Source organism: Sus scrofa, chromosome 14 (genome assembly GCF_000003025.6).
Source record: "Sus scrofa isolate TJ Tabasco breed Duroc chromosome 14, Sscrofa11.1, whole genome shotgun sequence".
In the NCBI taxonomy this organism is placed as follows: Eukaryota; Metazoa; Chordata; class Mammalia; order Artiodactyla; family Suidae; genus Sus; species Sus scrofa.
Genome location: NC_010456.5, coordinates 84649089 through 84661228, shown reverse-complemented (window position 1 = coordinate 84661228; position 12140 = coordinate 84649089). Strand labels below are relative to the sequence as shown.

Sequence of the window (12140 nt, the reverse complement as noted above, 5' to 3'; positions counted from 1 at the left end):
TTTGTACCCTCTCTTCTCATGATTTCTGATTTTGATAGCATAATTGTGTGTATGATTTCCTTTCTTTACTGTATATATGCCTTTATTGGTAAGCCTTGTCATTTGTGGTATTTTTGTTTCTAGTTGTGGCCTTTTCTTTTCTCCCTAGAAAATTCCTTTAGTATTCATTTTAAAACTGGTTTAGTGTTGCTGAATTCTCTTAACTTTTACTTACCTGTAAAGCTTTTGGTTTCCCCTTCAAATCTGAATGAGAGCCTTGCCAGGTAAAGTAATCTTGGTTGGAGGTTTTTTTCCTTCCATCACATTAAGTATATCATGCCACTCTCTTCTGGCCTGCAGAGTTTCTGCTGAAAAATCTGCCAATGACCTTATCAGGGTTCCCTTGTATGTTATTTGTTTCTTTTCCCTAGCTGCTTTCCATATTTTCTCTTTGTCTTTAATTTTGGTCAGTTTGATTAATATGTGTGTCTCAGGGTGTTCCTCCTTGGGTTTATTTTATATGGTACTCATTGCCTCTCCTGGATTTGAGTGAGTGGTTCCTTTCGCCTATTAGGGAAGTTTTCAGCTATTATCTCTTCGAATGTTTTTTATGTCCTTTTGTCTCTCTCTCTTCTCCTTCTGACACCCCTATAATACAGATGTTGGTGCATTTAATGTTGTCCCAGGGTTCTCTGAGACTCTCTTCATTTGTTTTCAATCTTTTTTCTCTTTTCTGTTCCACATCCATGATTTCCACTAATCTGTCCTCTACCTCGCTTATTCATTCTTCTGCCTCCTGTATTCTGCTGTTGGCTGCTTCTAATGAATTTTTTATTTTGGTTATTGTATTTTGCATTTCTTCTTGCTTAAGTTTTATATCTAGTATTTCTTTGCTCAGTGTTTCCTATAACTTATCCATCTTTGCCTCCAGTTTATTTCCAATGTCTTGGCTCATCTTCAGCATCAACAGTCCAAAGTCTTTTTCCTGGAGGCTGAGAATCTCGTGATCACTTATCTGTTTTTCTGGGGGTTTTTCCTTTCTCCCTTATCTGAGCTATAGTTCTCTGTCTTTTCATTTTTATGGTTTTTTGGTGTGGTGACCTTTTTGCAAACAATAGAGTTGTAGCCTCTCTTACTTCTGGTGTCTGCCCCCCTTATGGCAGAAGTTGGTACAGGGGCTTGCTGTAGGCTTCCTGATGAGATGGATTGGTGCCTGCCCACTTGTAGGTGGGGCTGATTCCTATCCCTCTTGTGGGTAGGGCTTTGTCTCTGGGTGAAATTAGAGGTGGCTGTATGCCTGGGGGCCTTTAGTCAAAATGTTTACTGAAGAGCAGGACTGTGATCCTACCTGGATTGTTGTTTGGCCTGGGGATTCTCAGCACTGATAGGAGGGGCCAGATTTCCCCAAAATGGCCACCTCCAGAGAAAGCCACACTGATGAATATTCCGAAGATCTTTGCTTCCAATGTCCTTTCCCCACAACAAGCCACATTCACTCCCTCTTTTCCCAGGAAGTCCTCCAAGAATTGCAGTCAGGTCTGACCCAGATTCCTATGGAGGCTTTGCTTTGCCCTGGGACCTAGTGCACGTAAAATTCTGTGTGTACCTTTTATGAATGGGGTCTCTGTTTCCCCCAGTCCTGTGGAGCTCCTGTGCATAAGGCCCACTGGCCTTCAATGCTCCAGGGGCTCTTTCTCCCAGTGCCATTTCCCTGCACATGGGGTTCAATGTGGGGCTCAGAACTCTCACTCCTGTAGGTGTATCTTTGTGAAACAGTTACTTTCCAGTCTGTGGAGCTTCCTATCCAGGAGGTATGGGGTTGCTTGTAAGGTGTAATTGCCCCTCCTACCTCTCGTTGTGTTATCTTTTTTGTTTTCTGGAGTAGGATATCTTTTTGAAAGTGCCCAGTCCATTTGGTCGAAGATTACTCAGCATTTGGTTGTAAATTATTTTGTTTTTAGGAGAGAAGTTCTAAGTTATTGACATTTACTTTAACATTTAGTACCTTTGTGTATCCAAGAAATTGCTATCTAATCCAATGTCACAAAAATATTCACTGATGTTTTTCTCTGGAATTTTCATTGTTTTAGCTTTTATGTTTATTCATATTATAAATCTCACAGTAATTTTTGTGTATAGTATAATCTACAGGTTAATTTTTTATACAAATATCTAGTACTTTCAATGCCATTTTAAAAAAAAAATTCCTTTTCTCATTGAACTACTTCGGAAGGTTTATCAAAAATTAATTGAGCTTGTATGTGCAAATTTATTTCTCTAATCTATTAGTCTATGTTTTTTTTAACTTTAATCCAATATACTCTTTCTTGAGTCCTCTTTCTTCTTTTCCATTTTTTTCCACTTTGAATTTCCATATAAATTTTAGAGTTATCTTGTCAGTTTAATTAAAGACTCCTGGAATTTTTGATTAGCATTGTTTTGAAAATTTAGATCACTGTTTCTCAACCTTTTTAAAAAATTGTTGGTCCCCACCCCACCCCTAAGGAGAAAAAATGAATTCTATTTAAATTCTCTCAAGCAAGATAAATTGAGTAATAGAATAAGATTCTATCAGGTAAGGTTGAGCTTTGAAAGATAATGAGCCATTATAATACCTGAGCGTTTTTTCTCCCTAAGGATAAAGTTTCATTCTTTTGAGGGCTTATATTGCCCCTCCCAAGAACACAGGCTTTAGGTCAATCTGAGGAGAATCTTAACAATACTTAGTCTTCCATCCATGAACTTGTTATCCCTTTCCTTTTATTTAGGTCTTCTTCAATTTCTCTGGCATTTTTCCTAGATTTCAGTGTATAGCAATTTCACCTTTCTGGTTAAATTCATTTCTAAATAAGAATTTTAGTTTCTTTATAGTTTTAAAAAGATATATTTTCATTATATTTTCCAGTTTGTTGTTATTATATAGAAATAACTTAAGTTTACTATATTGACATTGTAACTTTTGTCATTTCAGTAATAATTCTGGTAATGTCATTTATTACTTTTTAGTGGATTCTTCTCTTAAGAATTTAAAACTAAATGACCAAGAGGTTAGCAAATAGAGGCAACATCCTTGTATGTGCCTTACTTATGCGTTCTTCTATAAAAACTTCCTGAGGGGAAAGTTATAAATATTTAGGTAAGGGAACATCTTATAAAGTGAAAGTAATAAGTATTTTTGTGGATTTCCCTTTTTAGTCTCTTCTCAATATCAACCAGCCCTGACTACAGTCAACCAGCGTGTTGTTCTTGTCTTTCCTTTCTTTGGGATCACCGTGTCTGCCAGAATGGAAGGACTGATTTCCTAGATTGCCAAAGGTAGGATCACAAAGGTTTTTCTTTATTAGGGAGCAACTAACAAAAGGAGAGCCTTTCCAGTTGGCCTCCCAAAGAGGATGCAACAGGAGGATTTGGCCAATGACTACAAGTTTGGGTAAAGCAGAGCTTTCTTTCTGGCTGCCTCTGAGCAGGTCCCTGGAGGATAAGTTTACATTGCTGTTCACAGACTGTTTCCCTCAGTGCTGGCTGACTTTGAAATCCCAGGAAACATGTGAAAAACCATCGTCCTGGCTGAATTAAGGTCAGGGGAAATGAAAAAATGCAATTACAGGGGAGACACTTTCTATTTTCTTATCATCTTGTTTTTGTGTATGGCTATGTTCGCTTCAGTATTGTGCAAACTTAATAATTAGTTCCTTGAAGATTTCTGGTACCGACTTGAATTAAATTGAGGAGAAAGCTTTCATCAAACATTGTCAGAGCTGGGTATAGAGGAACTAATAATGTGTAATACAGCGGGAATAAAGGGAAACAGAAGTAAATGCATAAGAGACAGAAAAAACAATGAGGTCCTAAAAGAGTGTATAGAAAGTGGGGGAAAGAAAGAGCTCAAAGGAAGTTCCAAAATGTATCTGAAAAATCTATTATGTGTCAGACATTTTATATGTTTTTCTTGCCTTTTCATAATCTTTTTTTAACTTACAGGAGAGGTAATGCATATTCATCTTTAGAAAAATTGTAAATTATGTTTTGTCAATTATAATTACAAAGATAAAACTTACCTGAAATCTCCATTATACCATCTTTAATATTACGTTGTGTTATTTTTCACTGTTTCTTTGACATCTCTTACATCTATCTATATCTATCTATTACCTATCTATGTGTTACAATTTAGACCAGGAAGAATACATTGTTCTGTATCTTAGATTTTATTTAATATTATGCATTTTAATCATCTTTCTTTAGGTATAATGTATATAAAAGGCCCCTCCTTTGAAATAGACAGTTTAAAAACTGATAGATGTATGCCCCTTGTAACCATAGCCCGGTTCAAGATGTGGAGCACTTCCATTGCGTCAGAAAGTTCCTTTGTGGCTTTGGCATGCAGTCATTTTTAACCCCTGCCTCAGACAACCACTGGTTCCTAAAACTATACATTATTTCTGTACATGTATGTATAAATTATGTATACATTAACTATACATTCATTTTATATATTAGTTTGGCAGATTCTAAAATTTCATATAAATCAAATACTGTAAATATTCTTCAATGGCTGGTTTCTTTTTGTCTTGCATACTGTTTTTGAGATTCATTGTTTGCTTATGTGTATGTGTGTTTGCGTGTGTATGTATATATATGCATACATTCTTTTTACTGTTGAGTAGTATTTAATTATAGGAATATACCACCATTTCATTATTTATTCACTTGCTGATGGTTCAGCTTAGGGCTATTATGCATAAAATATTTTATTTTTCGTCATAAATATAGTTATTTATAGGTATTTTGTAGATGCTTTTACTAGTTTGAGGAAATGCCTTCTCTTCCAAGTTTGATCAATGTTTTTCATTTCTTTCATTTTTTTCTTTTTTTAACATGAATGATAAATTAATATTGGATTTTTTCAAAATGTTTCTTCTGCGTATGTTAAGATGGTTGAGAAATAATTAATGATCATAATTTTTCTTCTTTAACATGTTAATGTGTCATCACATTTTGATTTCCAAATGTTAAACCAAACTTGCATTACAGGGATAACTATACTTGATCATTTTGAATTATTATATATACATATATATAACATATACATACATATGTATACTATTATACATATATGCTATATATAATATACACATATTATTATATATACACATATATAGACATACACATATATTATTATATATACATATATACACATTTATGTCTGGATTTCACTTGCTAGTATTTGATTTAGGGATTTGAATCTATGTTCATGACTAAAACCGGTCTGCAATTTAAAGTTTCCAGAAATCCTTGTCAACTTTTGGTATAATGTTTTAGTGTTATTCTGTCGTCATAAAATGATTGGGGAAGTATTCTCCATTAATCTATTTATTATTAATGTTATTATTACCATTAGAATAAGGCTTTAAGAGAGAACTCTAATTCCTAAGATGAATCAGCAATTTTGCAGATTTCTGATATATGGAAAATTTTTATTTTTTTGTTTTTTATGCAATAATTCTTACACAGTATTCCATGGTAGAGGAGAACTTTTTGATTAATTAAAAGCTTCTTTAAAAAAAAATTTCCTAGTATTACCTTTGCCACTTTTTCCAGTTTTTGTGCAACTTACAATTGTTTAGAGGCACTGTTTTAAGTTTTTCCCTAACTCCACACTAGGTCATATAGCATGTAAAAGAATGCCTGTGTCAAAACTTGGAATAAACCTCTAAATTTTTCTCAGATCGCCTCATTGGACACACCCTCTGTATTTTGATATATAGCTTTCTCACAGTCATTATTTTGGAAATAATAAACAATTGTGCTTTGGCTTATTAGAAGCATGAGAGATTGAGAGTTTTGATTTTGTTTGTATACTCTTGTATTTTATTTATAATTCAATGTCACTATATTTAAAGAAAATAGTCTATAGTAGTTTTTCCTTTGTGTATTCAATGGAGTATGAGGAACAGGAAAAAATTGGTGTAGTAGCAAGAGCAGTGATGGACAGAGGGCAGAATTTCCCTGCAAGGATGCCTCCTTCTCCAATTTGTTTTTATTTCAAAATCTTAAACCTGCTTAGAAGATTATGTTGAATATCAGGTTTGTGTGTGATTCAGGACAGAGTTAGTGTCTATGAGGAGGTAGAAGAGACATAGAGAGAGACTCCTCTGGATGAAAAAGCTAATTTCAGTCTGGGAGAAGGGAAAAACAGAGGTCTATGGATTCTTCAAACAAGAGAGAAGAAGTGTATCCTGCTGTCTAGCTAATGGTAAAACAGATAAAAATACCTAAAGAAAAGGATAATTATGAGGTTTTTGGGCTTTGACTAAATAGCCTCCTTTTTCAAGCCGAGACCCTTAATAAAAATCTAGAGCCAGAGAAATTGTACATCCTATGGTTGCCAGGCTAATCATGCCTGAGGACCAGAGTCTTCCCAATTCAGTGAAGGCAGATAAGTACACAGGATACCATAGTCCGAGAGATAGAAATCCAGTGGGTGACGGAGGTGAATGTTTCATTTGCCATACAGACTAAGGCTAGGGACTCTTAGCTCATTGATTCATTGAAAAGAAATCACTATTTCTTGAAAATTTGAAACTATGAACTGAAATTTATAAGACTATTTTCTTATAATTTAATAAGCCTGTTCTTTCATATTTTTTGAATGTGGTTAAACCTCAGTATGTTAAAGATTTGGAATAATGGATTAAATTCTACCAGTTGGTTTTACATTTTTAAATAGTTCTCAAAAGAAAGAAAAAAAGAAAAATATGTGAGAGTGACCATATGTGGCACACAAAGCTTAAAATATCTACCAGCTGGTACTTGACCAAAAAAAAAGTGTGCTGACCCCTGTTCTGTTTAATTTCAAAACAGGCGTTTTAGCAGATGCTACCGACTCATGTTCTCTCTATGCTTATCCAATTGCTGGGACCTCTGGCTCAACACAGGGAGTGGGCGGTGGGGGTGGGGTGGGGGCTCCATTCTCCATGCCCAGTGGCCTGAAGAGGCTATAGGTGCCAAGGAATAAGTGCCTCCTGGCAGCAATCTTCACTAGTGGATAAACATCCACCCTCTTGTCCCCAGGTGGGAAAGCTCTAAAAGCAGGAGCTCTGCACCAGCTCCCAGTCCCAGAAGTGATCAAGCCCTGGTTAACCAGGGTAATTGCTCACTTGATACTGCGTGCTCTATGGCTTGCTTCCTTCTGTGCCCTGCCCTGCTTCCCCTGTCCCTCTCAGCATTACTGGTATTATCTCCCAAACAAACGACTTACATTCAGTCCATGTGCTGTTCCCTAAAATACTCTTTGGAATGCGATCTGCTATTTTTTCTGCCTCCTTGAGTTTTACCCAGTTCCTTAATTTCATACATAATGCATTCCCGAAAAATGTACAAGTTAAACATGTATAATTTAAGAAGATAGACTTAACATTTTATAAGTTCCCAGAGAGCCAAATATATCATTTTAAAATTTCTCCTGAAAGTAACCTTCAGTCACTAATTTCAAAGGGCATATGTTAGATCTTCTAACTAATTTTTAATTTTTAGATTTGTCTTTCTTCACAGTTTCTCACACAGTTAACTGCATTTATTTAATTGAGGCTAAAGACTCATCTCTTTAGATAGATTTATCAGTTTTTATCTTTGAGTTTTGGCCTATGTGTTTGTGCTGCCTATGACTGGTAATACCATTTCAAATTTTCTTCTCTTTCTTCTTTTATTTAAAATATTCAGATCCAAATGAAATGAAATTCTCAAATAACTGGAAAAATATTATTTAGATAAAGACAGCAGTGCTGCTGCTAAAATGTATGTTTGGCAAACTGACAATTTCACCTTGAAATATTTCAATGTTGTTATTCATCAATGAGGAATGAAAGCCATAATTGACTTGAGAGAGGTATTTAAGAGTGAGTAATGCATTTTTTTAAAGAATGCCATACATAGAAGTTAAATTAAAAAAAAAAATTAAGAACCCCCTGCTAGCTTTTTTTCTCCAGTTCCTGCAGGAGTCCCTACACTTTTGTGTTGCAGTAGCTTTTTTAAATTCTAGTGATTTTTCTTACTCTGCTTATTCTTGCAAAAGGAGACATTTATTTACCTCATGTTTATTTAAGGCAGTGGTTTTCAACCATGACTGCATCGTGGAATCCAGGGAGCTTTAAAGACAGTACAGTGGAGCACAGGGAAATGTGTGTGGTTGGGTCACTTTGTTGTACAAGAGAGCTTGAAGAAACATTGTAAATCAAATATACTTTAATAATAATAATAAAGACAGTATAGTGGGAGTTCCTATTGTGGCTCAGAGGGTTAAGAACCTGACCAGTATCCCTGACAATGTGGTTTGATCTCTGCACTTGTGCGTTGGGTTAAGGATCCGGCAGTGCCGCGAGCTGTGGTGTAGGTCTCAAATGCTGTGTAGGTCTCAGATGTGGCTCAGAACTGGTGTTGCTGTAGCTGTGGTGTAAGCCAGATGCTGTAGCTCAGAGCTCAGATTTAACCCCTAGCCCAGAACCTTCTATATGTGCATGTGTGGCTGTAAAATGAAAACAAAAACAAAAACAGAAACCCAGTTGGTGGCCTGTGCCTCACCTCCAGAGATTGATTTAATTAGATTGGGATATGGCCTTGAGAAGTAATCTGGGTGATTTGAATCCACAGTCAGAATCAGTTAGGAGTTCAGGTGGGTTCTATTGTACTCTGATATATTCTTGTTTGAATCACATTGTAAGAGAGGAAATGATGAAGCATTTGAAGTCACAATGTACTCCTAATGGGGGCTCTGTTTCTCTTCTAAAGAATTTCTTTTCCTTGTGTTTTATTTTCAAGATGGGACTTGCATATTCCTAGCTCTTTTCAGAGTGTGGCTGGGGGCTCACCTACTATCACTGTCTTCCAGGAGGACACACCTGTTCCACCAGCTCATTGCTTAGGACTCCTACCCTAAGCACAAGGAAACCAGTGACTTTCTGTTGCCACTGCCATACCATTAGCATTGACCTCAAGTCTAGACAGATTGCAAAAATTGTTCTTTAAGGACCTTCTCTCCTCAAAATTACCATCACCTCTCCCTCCCATGGCCTCCATCTTTTCTAGACTGCAGAGTTTACAGGTTTTTTTAGGCTCACATCCACTTAATTCAGTGATTATCTAAGGCAGATGGAGTTCCAGAATTTCCCTTTTGGAGAACCTTAAAGTACCACTCCACTAGAAGGGTACCATAGGCCTTTTCTTGTGTCTTCTTGTGTTTAGCAAGCAATGTTGTCATCAACCTCAAGTGTCTAGTTGGCATTGCTTTAGAGAAGCTGGCAGAAAATCTCATGGCTTTAGGGAAAATCATGGAACTTATTTCATCCAATTGCACTTTCCTGGTAAGAATTTCTTAAATATTGGTACTTGGCTTCCAAGAGTCCCTCACTGCTAAAGCCAGTGAAAGTTCTCTTTCAGATGGATCTTATTCACTTCAGTGGCCATCTAGGAGTCAGAAAATGAGTGGCTTCTCTGACATTTTAAGGAAAATGTGATTAGTGACTTTTTATGGAGCAGTTTGGGTGGGCAGAGTACTCTAGTGGGATGTTGTACATTACATTGCAAGCCAGCAAATATAGGTTCATCCCAAGAGTGTGGTCTGTTCTAAGATCAGGAGAGCTCCCAACAGTGGCAGCTTTGCCGTGTGTATACATGACACATACATGTACAGTGTCAGAGATAGAACTCCCAATTCCACGCTCTGCCATTTTGTCATCCAAATTATTTCATGTAATGTACACTGCCCTTTCTATCATTATTGGGCATCTGCCCAAGCAAGAGAGGCCAATCATAATAATTCACCTAATATGCATGGTTCATTGGTTTGTGGATGATCTAATTGGATTTGGCCAATAGGAAAATTCCCAAGGACATTTCTAGAGAGGCAAAGTCTCAATCCCAGTCTCTCTAGTGATGAAGCTCAGAAATGAGAGACACAGGAGTCATTAGCAGAACATAATACCTTCTCTGTGGATGAACACAGTTGACAACTTATGCTGTCAAGCAAAGAGAAGGGATGAAACTCAGAGAGTGTCCTAGGTAGGTCATATTTCTGAGGCCCAATTATCCTTTTATATCCAGATTTCTATTGCACATGTAGCTAGTCAATTCCCTTTTGTCTAAAATGTTTTTTGCCAGGTCTCTGTCACTTCCAAACCAGAGAATCCTAGGTAATAACAACATTCAAGTTATAATCAGAGGGTCAGAGTTTGAGAACTTGTCTCTGACCTTGGGAATTTATAAGCATTCCTGCAAAATGACAATAACAATACCAGCACACTATAGAAAAGATGAGAAAATTCTTGCCTTGGAGTCTGGTACATAATTACAGACTAGAAAAGCAATCAGCAATTAACTACTTTTGGATTCCTGTGTGGTTCAGCAGGTTAAAGATCTGGATCTGGCACTGTCACTTCAATGGCTCTGAAACTGACAGCACTAACGGCCTGAACTGAGTCAGAACACAGACTTTGTCTTAAATCCATGTGCCGGAACTCGAACTCAGCCAAAACCCAGATTGGGACTTGAACCCACATTTTACTCACCCAATGTCTGGACTTATTATGGTTCAGGTTCTTTATGTCTCCGCACAGAAAGAATTCAGGGAGAGACAGAGTGATATTCAAGAAATAGATTTATTAGGATAGGATGTTTGTGAGTGACGCAAGCAGGCAGGCAGGCAAGGAAGCTCTGCCCTGAGGATCCGGTGGGCTATAGTTTTATCATCCAAGTGGAGTGGCGGTTGGAAAAGCCCACCTATTCCTTTCTGAGAGTAGTAGCTCCTCCTTAGTATCCTATAACGTGTGTATTCTAATCGGCCGAAGGGTGAAGGGTGGCCCTTAAACTCTTGCCCTTGTTCTGAATCTGAATGCAGGCCTCATCCCATCCCCCACCCAATGACCTGAAGTGATCCTTGCACCTCCACTAGTCAAGCAAGGCTGCCTTGTTCTGATGGCGTTCTTGCACTTACAGTGGTCTCCCAATGTCCCCTAGGTTTTCCTCTTTATCTAGGGTCCGTTATTGGGACTTCTACAACTACCTGTGCCTACTCCATCCCTATCAGCTCAAGTCATTGCTGTGGTGAATGTTTGATCCCTTGCGCAGGTTTGATTCCTGGCCCAGGAACTTCCACATGTCACGGGTACTGCCAAAAAAAAAAAAAAAAAAAATCACAACTTTTTCCTCTCCCTTCCCACTTCTCTTCAACCACCAGCTGAAGGAGCAGCAGAAAGAGATCCAGAGTCACCCAGCAAAGGGCCTATTCTTACTTTCAACCCACTAAGAAAAGGCCTGCTATGTATGTTCTAGTTTGGGATCTAGTATTATTAGACCTGAAGCAAGCCTGACATTGTTAAAGAAAAACATAAAAGCTGGTTCCCTGGTGGCCTAGTGGTTAAGGATTTGGCTTTGTCACTGTTGTGGCTCCAGTTCAATCCCTGGCCCAGGAACTTCTACATGCCACTGTTGGGCACCCAAAAATTTTTTAAAAATTTTAAAAAAGCAAAATATAAATGCAAGTCTTTTTGACAATTTTCCTTGCCTGAGAATCTATACATTTCCCTCTTTCTGAATAACTCCATACCTTTTCTTAATGCCCATGATAATGTACAGTTCGACAAGTGATTAACCTGCTCCTTGTGACTCATGTTCAGAACTAGTTTGGATGTAAACATTGCCAAAGTCTTAAAACACCCACAGAAGTCAGACAATGCAACAGTCAGCAGAAGAATAAAGGAACATTTCATATTATTCAATTTCAACAATCTCTGTAAACATCTTGAGGAAGCCAAATCCTTGTATTGATCAGTTTAGAATGTCATTCTATTTCAGAGGAAAATGGTAATAAAATGAATGCCATTAAGTGTTCAGAGACCACATCACAATATACTATGTGTGACAGGTCCCTCTGCACTCAGAATGTTACACATTTATAAATAAAAATCCTCCTGTCCACTTCCTAAAATCATTCCTTGCTATTAAATTATATCTGTGGAATTTTATATTTCAAACTCTTGTTCTCATTTGTGCCTTTTCCTCCTGCTTCCACTTTGGTGAGGGTGATATATTTATATCCTCACTTTGAGTTCAGAGACAGCAGAGAGAATTAGATAAACACACCAGGGGCCTGACAAGGACATGGAATA

General features: G+C 37.2%; 1 long non-coding RNA gene across 1 annotated transcript in view; it reads left to right on the top strand.

The window, feature by feature from the left end:
- LOC110256712 overlaps positions 3181–12140 on the top strand; it is a 251639-nt gene continuing 242679 nt past the window's right edge. The window contains exon 1 of the long non-coding RNA XR_002338609.1: positions 3181–3294. This is a non-coding gene — a long non-coding RNA (uncharacterized LOC110256712). The remainder of the gene's footprint in view (positions 3295–12140) is intronic.